The 18,355-nt window shown below is 40.5% G+C and overlaps 1 protein-coding gene across 6 annotated transcripts in view; it reads right to left on the bottom strand.

The window, feature by feature from the left end:
• The window catches only part of MYO3B (myosin IIIB), a 482,588-nt gene that overhangs the window by 291,494 nt on the left and 172,739 nt on the right, over window positions 1–18,355 (bottom strand). The gene's annotated exons all lie outside the window — the stretch shown is intronic.

Genomic DNA, 18,355 nt, shown 5'->3' with positions numbered 1-18,355 from the left:
CTTTTCAGATTTCAGAACAAAGATTCTATGAGCATTCAGAAGATGCAGTTAGAGAAGATTGTTCTTGGGAATATCAACAACAAAAAAGCTCTTTGGAAGAGTAAATGATCCACTTAGAGATCATTTGAAGAATTTGAGTTGATTTTCCTGGGAACAACTTGGTTTAGGAGCAACTGGGAAAGAGTTCAGTGGATTGGTACACCCAAATAATTCAAATAATTAACTTTAAATCAAATACACCTCATCATTTATACCCACAAACACATATATGAATGTGTATATAAACGTGTGCATATATTGTTAGAGTTCTGGAAGTTGTAACACTCGGAATTCTAAGTATGGAATACTTGGCAAATAATTTCACCTAAAAATTCAATGACAATTAATAGTGATTCTGCCTAAAAAAAAAAATATAATGTTCTCTGGAATCATCTCTGAAATAGCCCAGTCATCTGCCATTTTGATGTCACATTTGTGCTGATCTGCCTAGATCCTGGGAGGTAAAGAACACAATCTTTCCAGAAACCTGTCAGGACAAGAGTTCTAGTCAGAGAGAGAAGCTATGGATGCAAAAACCTGCAGAATGTGGGCTTTAAAGTCAGATTACCTGGATTCAAGTCCCAGGTCCACTGCTTACTGTCTGCATGGGCCTAGGCAATTTCTTAACCCACTCCCCATCAAGCCTCAGTCTCATCATCTGTGAAGTGGGATAGCAACAATACATATATTATTGAGATCAAGCGAGTTAAAAAAAATCAATGTAAAACATTAAATGTAATGTCAAAAACCAAGTAAACAAATGTGAGACAGGAAACCATCAAAACCCTAGAGGAGAAAGCAGGAAAAGACCTCTCTGACCTCAGCCGTAGCAATCTCTTACTCGACACATCTCCAAAGGCAAGGGAATTAAAAGCAAAAGTGAATTACTGGGACCTTATGAAAATAAAAAGCTTCTGCACAACAAAGGAAACAACCAACAAAACTAAAAGGCAACCAACAGAATGGGAAAAGATATTTGCAAATGACATATCGGACAAAGGGCTAGTATCCAAAATCTATAAAGAGCTCACCAAACTCCACACCCGAAAAACAAATAACCCAGTGAAGAAATGGGCAGAAAACATGAATAGACACTTCTCTAAAGAAGACATCTGGATGGCCAACAGGCACATGAAAAGATGCTCAACGTCGCTCCTCATCAGGGAAATACAAATCAAAACCACACTCAAATATCACCTCACACCAGTCAGAGTGGCCAAAATGAACAAATCAGGAGACTATAGATACTGGAGAGGATGTGGAGAAACGGGAACCCTCTTGCACTGTTGGTGGGAATGCAAACTGGTGCAGCCACTCTGGAAAACAGGGTAGAGGTTCCTCAAAAAATTAAAAATAGACCTACCCTATGACCCAGCAATAGCACTGCTAGGAATTTACCCAAGGGATACAGGAGTACTGATGCATAGGGGCACTTGTACCCCAATGTTTATAGCAGCACTCTCAACAATAGCCAAATTGTGGAAAGAGCCTAAATGTCCATCAACTGATGAATGGATAAAGAAATTGTGGTTTATATATACAATGGAGTACTACGTGGCAATGAGAAAGAACGAAATATGGCCCTTTGTAGCAATGTGGATGGAACTGGAGAGTGTGATGCTAAGTGAAATAAGCCATACAGAGAAAGACAGATACCATATGTTTTCACTCTTATGTGGATCCTGAGAAACTTAACAGAAACCCATGGGGGAGGGGAAGGAAAAAAAAAAAGAGGTTAGAGTGGGAGAGAGCCAAAGCATAAGAGACTCTTAAAAACTGAGAACAAACTGAGGGTTGATGGGGGGTGGGAGGGAAGGGAGGGTGGGTGATGGGTATTGAGGAGGGCACCTTTTGGGATGAGCACTGGGTGTTTTATGGAAACCAATTTGACAATAAATTTCATGTACTGAAAAAAAAACACCAAGTGAACAATTCAACAAGTGATGTTAAAATTTCCCTTATTATAAACTATAAGTAACTCATGAATCTCTTCACTCTAATTCTCCAGATTATCCCTCACATTATATGATAAATTTATGAGGAATCAGTCTGCAAAATAAAGCAGACTCCCAGGAATCTTAAGTTAAATGCTGCTTCTAATTCTTGAAACTTCAGTCTTTTCAGAAGCAAAAGAGATGAGGCACTGTGTGGGGCCTATAAATCTCAAGAACCAAAAAATAACAATGAAACAGAGAGAACAAGATGTATGTGATCTGAAGAAAACTTGACTGTGCTAAAAGTGTCACTCAAGGCCTTAACCACCTAATACAAATTCCACACAGTAAATGAGCTCTTATAATGAATGGGTGACGCTAAATGGAATATATGGATATTGGTGGACCACCCTCAAGGAGCCAAACTGGGGACAAAACTGAATAATGCAGAATAATGCAGCCTCAGTGTGTTCTTTTGCACATTCTACTCCAGAGATTTACTTCCAGCAGGAGATGCTTTTCTTCCAACACTTCCCATTCTAAGCTTATTTAATTAATTATTTATTTAAGTCATTTCTATACCTAACATAAGGCTCGAACTCATGACCTAAAGATCAAGAGTGGCATGACTGTCCCATTGAGCCAGTCAGGCACCCCCCACCCCCAACACTTCCCATTCTAGAAGGACTTTATATCTCTGTCAACTAACTGAAATCTTACCCTTCTGTTAGGACTTACCTCTCCCCACAGCCATCCCAAGACATTTAACTTAAAATATACTGCTCCTTACTTGAATATTCATTCATTCATTCCATACTGCTTAATTGAGTACCTACAAACAATACCTAACAGTGTATAAAACTCTGCTCAGAGTTGATATGGACGTATTTTTGTATATATGCTTCCCTTTTCTTAGCGATATTATTCTCTGCCCTTGACAAGTTAAAGATCCAATGAAAGATCACAAGACAGAGCAGCACAACTGAAGGAATTTAGGGGAGGGAGAGAATGCACCGAGTGGGAGCCAGCAAATGGCATCCCAGCCCGTCTGCAAGAGATAGTACCAGGAAGGATTAAAGTGAAGAGGGAAGATCACTTCATCGGGAGGAGTGCAACTTCAACATTTCCCTCAGAATCTAGCACTGCGTGGTGAATTCATGACAACTGTTGGATGAATGAATATATGAATTAATGAAATAGTGCCTATTTAACCCTCATCCAGGAAAACTGGCAAGTCAGGTCCTGGCTCAGGTTATTGAGGTATTCTGCGGAGAAGTGCTTATCAGAATCTGGCCACAGTACCAATTTTAAACTGCACATTAAGTAAGCATAATAAAAGATGTGAGCTGGGAAGAGAATAGCCAGCAGGATGTTATTTTTCTGAGAATGGCATATGAGTATGTATTGGATGAGGGGATATTAGAGGGGGAGGCAGTAGGGAGGGAGCAGAGGCCCCTTCTTCCCCCTTATCCATTAGGCTTCTGGTTCACTAAAACCCAATTGGATCCTTGTGTTCTTTCCTGGGCCAGTAATGAATGGCAGTAATTATCCATGCAGGGCTCTGTGTGAGTCACGAGGCAGCTCTGGCTCTCATCGCCTTGCAATTTTGAGCAATGTGTGTGTGTTTTTCACCCACTACCATTGAGGGGTGGAAAAATAGATTACAATTACATTCCGGCTGGCTTTTGAAGACTTGATAGACAGCTGGAAAGAAATCTTCCCTGCAGCTGCCGGGATGAGAGGGTGGCCAAGAGGTGGGTGTGGAGAAAAAAAAGAGAGGCCCTGTCAGGAGAGAAGGAAACCAGACAAAACGGATTCAGTATATCCTCAAAGGTATTTTTAAAAGATCAGGGTTGTTAATATTAAAAACAAATCTGGTGTCCAGGTGGCTGGCTGCCTTTCTGTGGGAAGTAGGTCCCTTTCAGGAACATTTTGGGTGTTCAGGTCCAAAGATGCTATCACTGGATCATATGCAGCAAGATCAGACGTGAACTGAGGCTGGCCCTGAGGATAGATGCAGCCCACAGCTCTGAATCAAAGGGCTCAGCCGCAGGTTTCTCCCTCTGCATCTGGAATCACTTTCCTAGGTTACAGTTGATGTGTTTCTCCAAGAGGTAGATGAGATGATTTCTATCTTTCCTTCCACTCCACTCTAAGTCTTTTTTAAGTAAAGGAACCCTCATGTACTTACTGAACTTACTATATGCTTGCCACTACGCCCCATGTGTTAGCTACATATCCCATGTAATCCAGACCACTCCCCTCAGAAGGAAAGGTCATAACCCTCATTTTACAGAGGAAGAAAGTGAAGTTCAGAGAGGTGAAACAACTAGCTTGCTAACGTTAAATGTCAGGGTGAACAACCCAGGCGGGTCAACTTCAAAAGGAGTCTCCCACCCACAGTGCAACACTGAGCCTTCATCCAGCCACAGGGTTCTGTGGTTCTCTGAAATATCATCTCACAGGCCCTGGAAACTATTACTGAACCTATTATCACCTTATCAAGGATCAGTCAACCACAGTGTGGCACACAGGAACACACCCATACGAACAAGGAGAGAACAAGAAAGGCCCCATGCACTAAAGTATGGTTCTGGGAGAAAGGGTCTCAGTGGGGCACTGATAGACAAAGGCAGAAGCTGCAAGAGGAGTGCAGGGGACAGTCACAGTAGGGCAAAGAATAGCAAAGCTGAGGTGCAAAGACAAATTCAACCTACTTCCCATCTTGCCTTAGACTAGCCCTGATGTTGGGTTGTTTGTGCAGTCCCATACACGCCCATCCTAGGCAACACTGGCAATTCTGTCCCAACAAGTTGAAGACATTTCAAAAGGACAGGCAAGGGGCACACTGGTTGTGCAGCATGAGTGTTCACTAGGCCCTCATTCCCACAGTGCAAGGCGGGGCCTTTTGAATGTATGAAGATGATAGGCGTATCTTTAGATGGAGCTTGTTCACGGAGTCAGGCATCTTCAAACAAGTCTGAGTATCAGGAAACCAAGATGGAGAAATTGTCATAAACTCCTCAGGCTATAGAAGACCTTGTAAGTCTTCCTTAACTTGCATGGAGTATCTCCTAACAGAAATTATACCGTGGCCTCCTACTCACAAAAATAAATAAGAAAATGATTAAAAAAACAAAACAAAACAGGGGCGCCTGGGTGGCTCAGCTGGTTAAGTGGCCAACTTCGGCTCAGGTCATGATCTCATGGTTTGTGGGTTCGAGCCCCGCGTCAGGCTCTGTGCTGACAGCTCAGAGCCTGGAGCCTGCTTCAGATTCTGTGTCTCCCTCTCTCTCTTCCCCACCTCTGCTCTCACTTTGTCTCACTCTAGCTCTCAAAAATAAATAAATGTAAAAAAAAATGTTTTTTAAATAAAAATAAAAAATAAAACAAAAACAAAATATACCCTGCTCTGGAACTGCCGACCCACATCTGACCTTTTTCTCAACCCAATGGAGTGCATACAGGTTACAGGCCTAACAGGTGGGTGTGGCATTTCATTTAGGGCCTAACCAAGAACTATTCATTCTTGTTTTGTTTCCAGCTTCCCTTAGGACAGATAGATCTGGATCACTAAAAACTCATGGGTAAGATAGAAGGACAGGAAAGACAAATACCTTTCACCTGCTAATAGTCACCCTCCAGGCTAAATGCAATGTGCCTGCAGTATTTCATTCATTCATTCTTGTTGTTGAAATGGCACATCAAAGCAAGAGAGGCAGATTGAACTAGGCATGAAGGATGCAGAAGTATAGTAAAAGACTTTATTTTTAATTTATAAAATATTCTGCAGTATTTTATTTCTATTATAATCAAAAAAACTAAAAATCTGGAAAGCAAGAAAGCCAATTACTCCAAGTAGTAGAGGGAGCAATGCTAATATGTTTATTATTCTCCTCTAAAATAGATACCCAGCTGTCTAAATCCTACAATCCCATAGTAGCTAAAAAAAGAAACACCATGGCTACAACACAAATGAAATATTGATAGCTCCTCTACATGTAACTTACATACATTTGTAGATATGTGGGTATAAAATTCCCACTCCATATGAGGCACTGGGGAACTCACCAGCTTTAAGTGCTACTACAACTCAAACAACGATTGTAGGTAAACATGTCCCCTAAACTGCAGGTAGGCACAATTTCCCTAACAGATGGAAGGGATTTCAACAGTCCTCTAATCTCTAGAGAATGTGGTTAGTATAGTGGTCTACACGGACTACATGGAGCTGCCAAGTAAAATATTCAGATAAATCTCCTTTATCTTTAGCTAACTGCAAAATAAACATTTCCACTTTTCACCACCAGCCTTCCAGGCAGGGTTTGCTTGGATGGCATTTTGCCTATTGGTTTGGATCAAACACAGATCACTATTTAAAAACTGGTCTGGGGGCGCCTGGGTGGCTCAGTCGGTTAAGCGTCCGACTTCGGCTCTGGTCATGATCTCACGGTCCGGGAGTTCGAGCCCCGCGTCAGGCTCTGTGCTGACAGCTCAGAGCCTGGAGCCTGTTTCAGATTCTGTGTCTCCCTCTCTCTCTGACCCTCCCCCATTCATGCTCTGTCTCTCTCTGTCTCAAAAATAAATAAACATTAAAAAAGAAAAAAAACTGGTCTGGTCAGTAATTTCTTTGTTCGGTAATATACTAATTAGACATAGTAAGCTTTTACTGAAGGCCAGGAGTCATATTGGATATTAGGGGTGCCTTCCTCATGCTCCAGTTGCTTACAAATTAATTACTGGTAGGTAAATGGACCATTACAAAATACTGCAGGGGAGTCCTAGCTGGATGGATCACAGAAGAATGCTGGACCAGATTTTGGCCCCAGCTATAATTTCATCCTATTCCATATTAGTCTTAAAGGTGTTCACAACATAACATCATAGTAAACCCTAGCTTCTCCCTGGAAACATAAGTGACTGTGAAAAAAGATGAACACCTGAAGAAATGCGCATTTTAGGACAGATGGCTGTGTTAGTGATAGAAAGGATGGAGAAGAAGGTGTGCAAAGAAATAAGACAATCTTAGCTTCAAGGAAAAAACTATCCCGTGCCAAAACAATACTGAAAAATAAGAACAAAGAATACAAACACTTCCATACTTCAAAACTTACTACAAAGCAATGGTAATCAAAATGGTGTGGTGCTGGCATAAGGACAGATAGATAATTGGAATAGAATTGCGTGTCCAGAAATAAAGCCACATATTCACGGCTGACTGATTTTCAACAAGGGTGCCAAGACCATCCTATAAGGAAAAGAACATTCTCTTCTGTTGGGTGCTGGGACAATTGGATATCCACATGCAAAACAATGAAATTGGATCTATACCTCATACAACATACAATAACCAACTCAAATGGATGAACAATCTAAATAGGAAAGCTCAAACCATAAAACTCTTAGAAGAAAACATATGAGTAAATCTTCATGACCTTAGATTTGGCAATAGAGTCTTAGATATGACACTAATAAGTACAAGCAACAAAAAGAGAAATAAACTGTGCTTCAAAGGACACCATCAAGATATTTAAAAGACAACCCACAAAATGGGAGAAAATATTTGCAAATCATGCATCTGATAAGAATCTAATATCCAGAAAACATATACATACATACATATACATGTATATGTGTATATAAATACGTATACACATGTAAAACTCTTATAACTCAACAACAAAAAGGCTGTTAACTTATAAAAGGGACTAAAGATTTTAACAGACATTTCCCCAAAGGAAATATAAAAATGGCCAACAACCACATGAAAATACATTCAATGTCATTAATCATTTGGGAAATAACAAAATCAAAACCACAATTAGGTACCACTTCACCACTTCTCATTAGGCTGGGTATAATTTTCTTAAAAATGGAAAATAACAAGTATTGGAGAGGATGGGGAAGAACTGGAACCCTTATACTTTGCTGATGAGAATGTGAAATGGTGCAGCTGCTGTGGAAAAGTTTGGTGGTGCCTCAAGAAGTTAAACAAAGAATTATCACAGAATTGAAAACAAATACATATACATGCATGTTCACAGCATTACTATTCACAATAGCTAAAAGGTGAAAACAGCTCAAACATCCATCAATGGATGAATGGATAAACAAACTAAGGTATACAATGGCATATTATTCAGCCATAAAAAGGATTGAAGTACTGATATACTACAGTGTGAATGAACCTTGAAAACATTATGCTAAATGAAAGCCAGACACAAAAGGCCACATATAGTATAATCCCATTTATATGAAATAGCCAGAATAGGTATATCCATAGAGATAGAATGCAGACTGGTGGTCACCAGGGGCTGGTGGAGAGGGGGAATAGGCAAGAACTGCTTACCGGACACAGGGCTTCCTTTTGGGGAGATGAGAATGTGTTGTAAATAGAAGTGGTGGTTGCACTAACACTGTGAATATGCTGAAATATAATCACTGAACCATTCACTTTAAAATGGTAAATTTTAGGGGCGCCTGGGTGGCTCAGTCAGTTGAGCGTCTGACTTCGGCTCAGGTCACGATCTCGCAGTGCGTGAGTTCGAGCCCCGCGTCGGGCTCTGGGCTGACAGCTCAGAGCCTGGAGCCTGCTTCGGATACTGTGTCTCCCTCTCTCTCTGTTCCTCCCTTGCTCATACTCTGCCTCTCTCTCTCAAAAATAAATAAATGTTAATAAATAAATAAATAAATAAATAAATAATAAAATGGTAAATTTTATGTTGTATGAATTTTGCCTAAAAAAAAATCCAGTAACTTAAAATTAAAAAAATAAAATAAAATAAAATGTCTACAGAACATTCATTCATTCATTTCACAATAGGGAAGGGTCCAATGGGGAAATACTAGTATGTATTAGGCACTGTGCTGAGGATAAAATGGTGAGTATAACCATGCCAGTCTAATGGCAAAGATAGACCTTAATCAAATAATCACTGTCATGAAGCATAAGCACTATTCTGGATCAGGGAAGGCTTCTCTGAAAATGTCAAAAATGAGTTGAAATAGAAAAGTTAGAGGTAATAACTGCAGTGAGGAAGGAGGGGTTAGGGCTGTGGTGGAGAGAACATTCCATTCAGTGGAAACAAGGCATGCAAAGATCATGTGGCAAAGGCAAAAAGGAAGCCAGTACATCCTTGGCATTTGAAAAATTTATCAGTAACAGTTTTGACTATTTGCAAGCCACCCACAGGTTTATTAAATGTAGTAATTTACAATTTTGCAGAGACACTGATTTAAACTGTGAGGCTGTGTGAGTGGCCCTAGTCAACTTTGCTACATTCACTACCACATTTTCACTTATTGTTGAAGGGGCAACTTAAAAATCTTCACACACTCTGTGGCATTTCATGAGGGAAATTACATGCCTTAGTAGTATATATGATTTCAAAGACGTTTAGAGGTCCCCCTTGAGAATATCCAGTGTTCTGTGTATACAACAGAGAGAGTATATCTTGGGTAAATAGGCCAGATTCGGCCACAAAATGTGTTTGGCCTGCATGGCCTTAAAACTAAGATTCTGAATGCCTTCTGGGAGGGAATGACCTCTCTAGTCTAGCCCCAGGCTCCTCTACCTCTTACTGTCTAATTTGACAACACCAACCTGTTTCCCTATTTTCACTTTCTGTTTGGCCTCTGACTACATTTGAATTTGTGCCCCCCTCTAAAAGAACAAGACTATGAGGGTATGTTTGGTTGACTTTTGGTGTTGTCTTTCTTGAAGGTTGGGGAGGGGAGGAGCATGAGAGTCTAATCAAAAAAGGTGGGCAGGAATGTGAGACGCAAAGGATCTTTCATTAACCATAATACAGAATTAAATACAGATACAGAATTATAGCAACAAATAAAAGGTGACTGAGAGAAAGATGATTAATAAAATCAATGCCTGAACCCAGCCCCCTTGGACTGTGAAGCACAGAAACCCACATATACCCAGAGTATGCCCAGCACTAAAGACCCTATCTGAGATCAAGGGGAAGGCAGCATGATCCTTACAGGAGTCAAGATTGTCGTGGGAACGGTGATTTTTGCACATCCACTGACAGAGATCTTAGCATGGAGAATGAAATCTATACCCACCAGGCCCAGGGAGATGCCTTTGTGCAGAGAAGGAGAGGTACATATGTCTTACTGTAAGCAACATGGCTACAAAAATAATTACTGAAGGCAATGGTTTCTTTGATTTTTTGCTTCCAGATTTCTACATGTTAGAAAGGGCTCCAAAGGGCACCGCCTACAGCAATTACAGCATCTCCTTGCAATGTTGCAAGAACAGAACATTCATGTTTTCCCGGAACAATTATCACAGTATGTTCTGAGACAATAGGGTTCAATAGGGCAAACAAAAGGCTGGAAATAGGAGGCCAGTACATTCAAATCATTTTGCCCTAGCCATTCACTCAATAAATATTTATTGAGTACTTACCATGAGTCAGAGCAGGCCAGACATGGAGACAGAAAAGAATGACTTCTCATTTTTAACTGAGACAAATCATTCCCTCCGTCTGTGACACAAAGGGTCTTGCCTTCACACTTCAATTGTAGTCCCAAGGAAACTGCCTTTGACATTATCGCTGCCACATTCTACAATGAATAGCCTCTGGAAGGGTAAATGTAGAAAAACAGCCAGAAATATCTCGGGGGGAACAAATGAGGACTCACCCTGCAGCTAAAAAAAAATATACTTTAAAGTAATGAAAACAGCGTGGTACTGTTTTAATCACAGAACAGAATACAAAGTGCAGAAACAGACTGATGTGTATGTGATATTTTAGTGGAAGATAAACAGGCATTTCAATCATTGGGAAAGGATGAGCTAACCTGTATAGTAGTAGATGATGAAGAATGTGTCCTGTAGTACTGGACATATTTTCATATTTTAATAAGTTATTCATATTTTAATAAGTAATTACCTTTGTACTCGAATTAATCATAAATATAAGTTCCACATGGCCTAGAAATCCAAATATCTAAATATTTATATTATCTAAATATAAAACCTCAAATGATAAAATAAACTTTTAAAATCTTAAGATAGGAAAGAGCTTCATGAGCACGACATAAAATTCAAAAACCATAAACAGAAAAATTGAGATTTAACTGCATGAAAATTTCAAATTCTGTACAGAAAAATAAAATTAGAAGCCCCCACCAAAAATACAGGAAAAAATACCTATAATATATATCAAAGGATTAAGAGCCACATTATAAGCATCTACAAATTACTGAGAATATACGAAACCCCATTAGAAAAATGAAAAACATGAACAAGCAATTCACTTAAATGAAGTGCAAATAGCCAAAAACATAGAAATATGTTAAGCTCTACCAATAATCAAAGTAATGAAAATAAAATGATTTTTACCCACCATATTGGAAAAAATGTTGAAGACTGATAATACCCACTGTGGATAAAAATGTAGGGGAATGGGTGTTCTCATTTACAGTTGGAGAAAAATACAAATTGGCACAGCCATCTTTTTTTTAATATGAAATTTATTGTCAAATTGGTTTCCATACAACACCCAGTGCTCATCCCAACAGGTGCCCTCCTCAATGACAATCACCCACTTTCCCCTCCCTCCCATCCCCCCACCCCCCCCCCCCCCCCCCCCGTCAACCCTCAGTTTATTCTGTTTTTAAGACTCTCTTATGGTTTGCCTCCTTCCCTCTCTGTAGCTTTTTTTCCCCCTTCCCCTCCCCCATGGCCTTCTGTTAAGTTTCTCAGGATCCACATAAGAGTGAAAACATATGGTACCTGTCCTTCTCTGTATGACTTATTTCACTTAGCATAACACTCTCCAGCTCCATCCACATTGCTACAAAAGACTGTATTTCATTCTTTCTCATTGCCAAGTAGTATTCCATTGTATATATAAACCACAACTTCTTTATGCATTCATCATTTGATGGACATTTATAATTTGGCTATTGTTGAAAGTGCTGCTATAAACATTGGGGTACAAGTGCCCCTATGCATCAGCACTCCTGTATCCCTGGGGTAAACTCCTAGCAGTGCTATTGCTGGGTCATAGGGTAGATCTATTTTTAATTTTTTGAGGAACCTCCACCCTGTTTTCCAGAGCGGCTGCACCAGTTTGCATTCCCACCAACAGTGCAAGAGGGTTCCCATTTGTCCACATCCTCTCCAGCATCTATAGTCTCCTGATTTGTTCATTTTGGCCACTCTGACTGGTGTGAGGTGATATCTGAGTGTGGTTTTGATTTGTACTTCCCTGATGAGGAGCGACGTTGAGCATCTTTTCATGTGCCTATTGGCCATCTGGATGTCTTCTTTAGAGAAGTGTCTATTCATGTCTTCTGCCCATTTCTTCACTAGATTATTTGTTTTTTGGGTGTGGAGTTTGGTGAGTTCTTGATAGATTTTGGATACTAGCCCTTTGTCTGATACGTCATTTGCAAATATCTTTTCCCATTCTGCTGTTTGCCTTTTAGTTTTGTTGATTGTTTCCTTTGCAGTGCAGAAGCTTTTTTATCTTCATGAGGTCCCAATAGTTCATTTTTGCTTTTAATTCCCTTGCCTTTGGAGACATGTCAAGTAAGAAATTTCTACAGCTGAGGGCAACCTGCTTTCTCCTCTAGGGTTTTGATGGTTTCCTATCTCACATTCAGGTCCTTCATCCATTTTGAGTTTATTTTTGTGAATGGTGTGAGAAAGTGGTCTAGTTTCAACCTTCTGCATGTTGCTGTCCAGTTCTCCCAGCACCATTTGTTAAAGAGACTGTCTTTTTTCCATTGGATGTTCTTTCCTGCTTTGTCAAAAATTAGTTGGCCATACGTTTGTGGGTCCAATTCTGGAGTCTCTATCCTATTCCATTGGTCTATGTGTCTGTTTTTGGCACAGCCATCTTTTAGAATAATTTATTAATGGGTTCCACTTTTTATTAACTACAAGAATGCTCACAAAAGAATGCTATTAGCTACAAGAATGCTCACAAAAATACACAGATATACAAATATACGCACAATGATATTCACCGAAGCTTTGTTTATAAAAGCAACAAAAAAGAGAAACAACCAAAATTCCCATCTATAGGAGAATAAGTATATTATGAAACTCCTGTACTATGGAATACAACACAGCCATTTTAAAAAGAATAAGGTAGATCTATATAAGTACTGACAAGGAAAGATATCTTTGATAAAATTGCTAAGAAAAAGAAAGTTAGTAAAATACAAATGTTATGATCATGTTTTGGTAAAAAAGCAAATTTACAAATAAGTGTGTTGTGTAAATATATATTAATATATGCATAAGAAAAATATAAGCATGCATAAACACACAAGTACATATATACATATACCAGAAAAGAGAAAATGTCTGGGAAAATATAAACCAAGCTGTAGTCAGCAGCTACATATAACAGAAAGATGTATAGTAGTCTGAATTGCAAAATCTTTCAAAATAGAAAAACTAATCAAGGAATAAAGTAATAAAGAAGAGACAGTAATGGGTCAAACCATCTTCTCTTTGTAGTTGCATCATGACACCAAAACTGCCATCATCCTTGCTTCCTAGTCAAATACCTCCATGTTTTAGTTCTTTCTCCACAAGATGCCCAATATCAGAGTTAGCTAACACAAGAATTGTTTTTGCAAGACTCATTCTTTAAAGCAACAATCTCAATTAAGGAGGGTAAAAATGTTAGAAATACACGTGCTTCATGCCCTGCAGATAATACCCTTTCCCGTATCTGACCATGGCATATGTGGACTTTCACTAGAATGAACTTCACAACTATTCTTCTAATAGGAGTATTTTATACCCCTCAGGAGTTTGGAGGCAGGAAGAAGGTTGCCAACCACTGCTGTAAGGGCTGGTTAGATCCTTTGAAATCCCATTGTAAAACTGGGACTGTTGCCACGACACGGGCAATTATACTTATTTAGACTGTATAGTCCCAAACACAGCTGAACTCATTCAATTGTGGAAAACAGAGAACTAATTCATTTAAGGGAAGCACTTCAATTCCATATAATGTTTTTTCTTTCCCCCAACTTAAAACTCTGGGCACCTGGCTGGCTCAGTCGGTAGAGCATATGACTCTTGATCTCAGGGTCACGAGTTCAAGCCCCATGCTGGGTACAGAGATTACTCAAATAAAACTTCAAAAATGATTTTTAAAAATTTTAAAAACTCTTCATAATCATATTAGCTAGCTATCAATTGTATACAATTAACATATTAACTCTAAGAGAAAATACCATGTGGACTAAGAATTAAAGAAATGCAAGATGACATACAGAATAAGACTCTTATCCACAGAATTTCAATTTAAACTGTTATTACTCATTGTGCCTCTTCCTTTTTTAAAATCAGAAGTCACACAGATCTCATTCTCTGCAGCAGTATCGTGGGTTTTAGGAACTTTGAGAGCTGCTGAAGGATACATCCAGCTTTGTGGAAAGACTTACTGACGCCTGCTCCCACACTTCAGTCTTGCTTCAGGGCTTCACAGAAGTATCCAAAGCTCACAAACACCTCGCTATTTAGAACTTCCCAGTAAGGCTTTAATTTGCCTCCTGCTGCTGGCTCTAATTATCTAGCCAGTGCCCAAGAGGGAAAATCCAGCCTCCTACTTCCACTTTGCCTATATGGCAGCTCTATGTTGCTTGTTTCCTATAGGCTTTCTCATCTTGCATAGACTGTGACACACAAAAAGGCCCTGAAATATTGGGCCAGTGTGTCCCACCATCACCTTCTGCATGACTGTGTACCACACAATCAGGAAACAATTACTCATGATAATCATCATTTCTTACTGCAAGTAGACTGTTGAAGATTAGTCATTAAACCACTCCAGCAATTTGCAACTGTTGTTTTGTTTGCTTGATGGAAGCTGGGATTCTAAGGGCATTCTTTTTAAAAGATTCTTTCTCTTTCCCCATCCAACCACTATAAACCTAAGTCGAATTTAGCAAAAGCATTTGAATGTGAGAAATTTATTAGTAGCATTCCACCTTAATTTGACTGTTTTTTTGTGCCAAGAATATAAAATCAGAATAATCTATGACTATTACCAATTCAATTTGAGGAACGATGATTTCCTCAAATTTCAGACAAATCATTTGATGTATAAAGAAACCCAAAATATCAACATCGCCAAATGGGATATGTGAATATACTGTTAGGGCTCATTTAAGTCCAGGATATCTTCATTTCTTCTTGGGTGCTTTTTCCTAGGATTTCAATCACCAAAATAAAACCTGGTTGAGAAGTTGGTGCAGATAATTAAGGGTCCCGTGGTCTTTACTATTTGGCTGAGGGACCACCACACACTGGCAAGTAGATTGGTTTAACATTCAGGGATATTACTCTCATTGCCATCAGTTGATTCCAGCCCCGCTGTCTGATGGAACATCTTTCTGAGGCTGGGATATCTACTCGACAGGCAGCCTGCACAGATGTAGCCTGTAAATGCCTGATACGCCTACATGCCGGCACCCACCAAGGTTTGTAAACTAACTGAACAAACCTTTTTATAATTAGTACTTCTTCTCCAGATTTGTTTTGATTCTCCAAGAGACCTGGTGTGTGGAAATCTGTTTCATCTTTACTTTTAAGCTGGTTTTGAGATGGAGGACCATAAAAGCAAAAACCAACCCTAACTCTCAAGTCTTACCAAATAAGTCATTTAAGATGTGATGTGGTAAATTTCAAAAAAAAAAAAAAAAAAACAAAAACAGAAAAATAACCCCAATAACATCTCATTTTTGTTTCATGAGCACTAGTTGAAGCTAGTTGCAGACTAGATGTGCCAGAATGAAAACAGCCAGCAGGAACTGGTTGCAATCTTGTTACTGTTATTGTTTCTTCCAACGTTTGACCCTCTACTTTTTAAACCCCAGTGGTGAAAAGAAAAGGAGAAATAGGTATCCTTACATCTGTAGCACTAAGTCCTTTATTCTGCCATTCTGGTCCAACCATCAAGTGCCTTTATGACCGATTACCAAACTCCCAAGACGACCAGTACTTTCCACATTACTACTCCCCAGAGGCACCTGGGTGGGGCAAGGGTTCCAGTAAGATATGCAATTTAGAAAAGAATTTAGAATCCTTAAGATTGAAGGCTGGAAATGAGTCTTCTCTCATGACCCTGCATCACCAGGTATGGTAGGAAATAAGGGAAATGCTAATATGCAGATTATGACTCTATTCTTTTAATATGGGCTCTCACCATATCAGAACTCTAGCATAAAGACAAGCCTACACTATCAAGAAAGTTGTTCATCAAATCAGCAGGGGAAAGAGAACATGTGAACCATTTTTGAAAGGCTTTCACTCAGAAATGTCATGTGTTACCGTCACTCACATTTTCTTGGCCAAAGCAACTCACACAGTCAGATCCAATTTCAAAGGGGCAGGTGAATCCTATCTAACCTTGTGCCAGAGGAAGGGAACTGGAATACTGACCAGCTCTAACAGCTACCATTCCTGCACTGCATACTTCAGCAAGGTTGAGATCAGATGAAACAAGATATGAAAGTGCTTTTAAAAACTGCAAGCCCTATACAACAGTGAGTTCTTTTAGTATTGAGTGCCACACCACTGACAGGATTCAAGGCCTTTGCCACACTGAGGTGGGATAATCTCAACCCAATAACGTAAGCATGAATGTTTTCTGGTACTCAGAAGCGTTTCCTAGGTCTTTAGATCTCATCAGAGACCCCACGTAATTTTTCCTGTAACCTAAGAATGTACTTTTTTTCCATACTGTCCCCTCCCCACATCAAAAGCTTTCTCCCCCTCTTTCTGAGGTCCCAGAATTGGCTTCCTTTCTGTTTATATTCATTCTCCTGGGAACAAATGGAAGCTAAACTACTTGGTTGCTACTCTGGCCCTAACATATATATGCTGGTTGTGAAATCTTAGCCAGCAGAGCACCTGGCAGTACTACTATCTTGCTTCCAGAGTGTCTGGCCATAACAGACCCAGGAGATGCCCCTTCCTCCAGCCTGCGACCACCCTCCAATCTCTTTTCACTTCAGAACCATACTCCAGCCATCCTCTGCCTCCAGGACCAGCCAACACCATTTTGGGGGCCTAGCTCCTCATGGCCGACCAGCCGACCCACCGCGAGCTCCCAGATTCATCAGAATTATTCCACCCAGGTGGAGGCTGCTGTTAACCGGCCGGCCGGTAGGCATCTGAGGGCCTCCGACACCTACCTCTCTCTGGGCGTCTATTTTGACCCCACGAGGTTGTGGCTCTGGAGGGCGGTGGCCACTGCTTCCCTAATTGGCCAGGACAAGTGCCAGGGCTCTGGGGCCTCTTGAATATGAGAAACCCACGCATGGCCATGCCCTCTCCCAGGACACCCAGAATCTTCCTGAGAAGAGTGGGGTAGAACCCTGGAGCCCTGGAAGCCCCCAGGGTCTGGGAGAAGAACCTGGCCCCGTCCCTCTTGGGCTGCATGCCTGGGTTCTGCCCACACAGACCCCTGGCTCTGTGACTTCCTGGAGCATTACCTCCCGGATGTAGAGGTGAAACTCATCAAGATGGGTGACCACCTGACTCACCTGCTTAGGCTGGCCGCCCCCAGGCTGGCTGGGCGAGTATCTCTTCAAAGGCTCACCTTCAAGCCCCACTAGGAGTCTCCCGGACCCAGTGGCCTTTGAGGGGCCGCTCTGGCATCCTACTGCTGCCTCTGAGCCTCGGCCTGAAGCTATTAGGCAACTTTGTAACCACCTGGAGCCCTCTCCCCAGCCATGGGCCAAATGGAAGCAATGAAGTTTTGGCAGAAAAAAGAAAAAAAAGAGTAAGAAAGAAATCCTAGCCAATCTTTCTGAGTCTCAGTTTCCTTCTGTGAAAAGTGGGGTCATTAAAAGTACCAACCCTGCCAAGGTTTTGAAAGGAATAAATGTACATAATAATATACAAAGTGCTTAACTTAGTGCCTGACTCATAATAAGCATTCCATTACCATTGTCTTTTTTTTTTTTTTTTAAGAGAAAAAAAACTGTAAAGTTACTTTAAGTGAAGGTAACTTGTGACAGCCAAACCAGTGGCAATGTGTAGGGAGCAAGGATGGTCCTAGAAAATGGGACCTGAGGCTGTCTCAATGGAGTGCCATTCATTTAATTAGTCAAACAGACATTGACCATTCTTTCTACTCCAGGCACTGTGCTAGACCTATGACTCCAGAGACAATTAAGACACTATCCTTCCCTCTGTGAGCTCATAATCTAGTAGGGGAAGCACCTACTCCCTCATCCCCAAATCCCATGTCAGGTTACCTTGCTTGAGATTTTATCCCAGGAAGTCTAGCCTTCTTTGTAAAGATGTACCTCTCTCATAGCCTGGGGCAACTGGATGGCTCAGTCAGTTAAGCATTGGACTCTTGGTTTCAGCCCAGGTCATG

The sequence above is a fragment of the Puma concolor genome, chromosome C1 (genome assembly GCF_028749965.1).
Source record: "Puma concolor isolate L17-30 chromosome C1, mPumCon1.1.hap2, whole genome shotgun sequence".
NCBI lineage: Eukaryota > Metazoa > Chordata > Mammalia > Carnivora > Felidae > Puma > Puma concolor.
The sequence above is the reverse complement of the archived record's forward strand: the minus strand, read 5'-3'. Positions and strand labels throughout refer to the sequence as shown.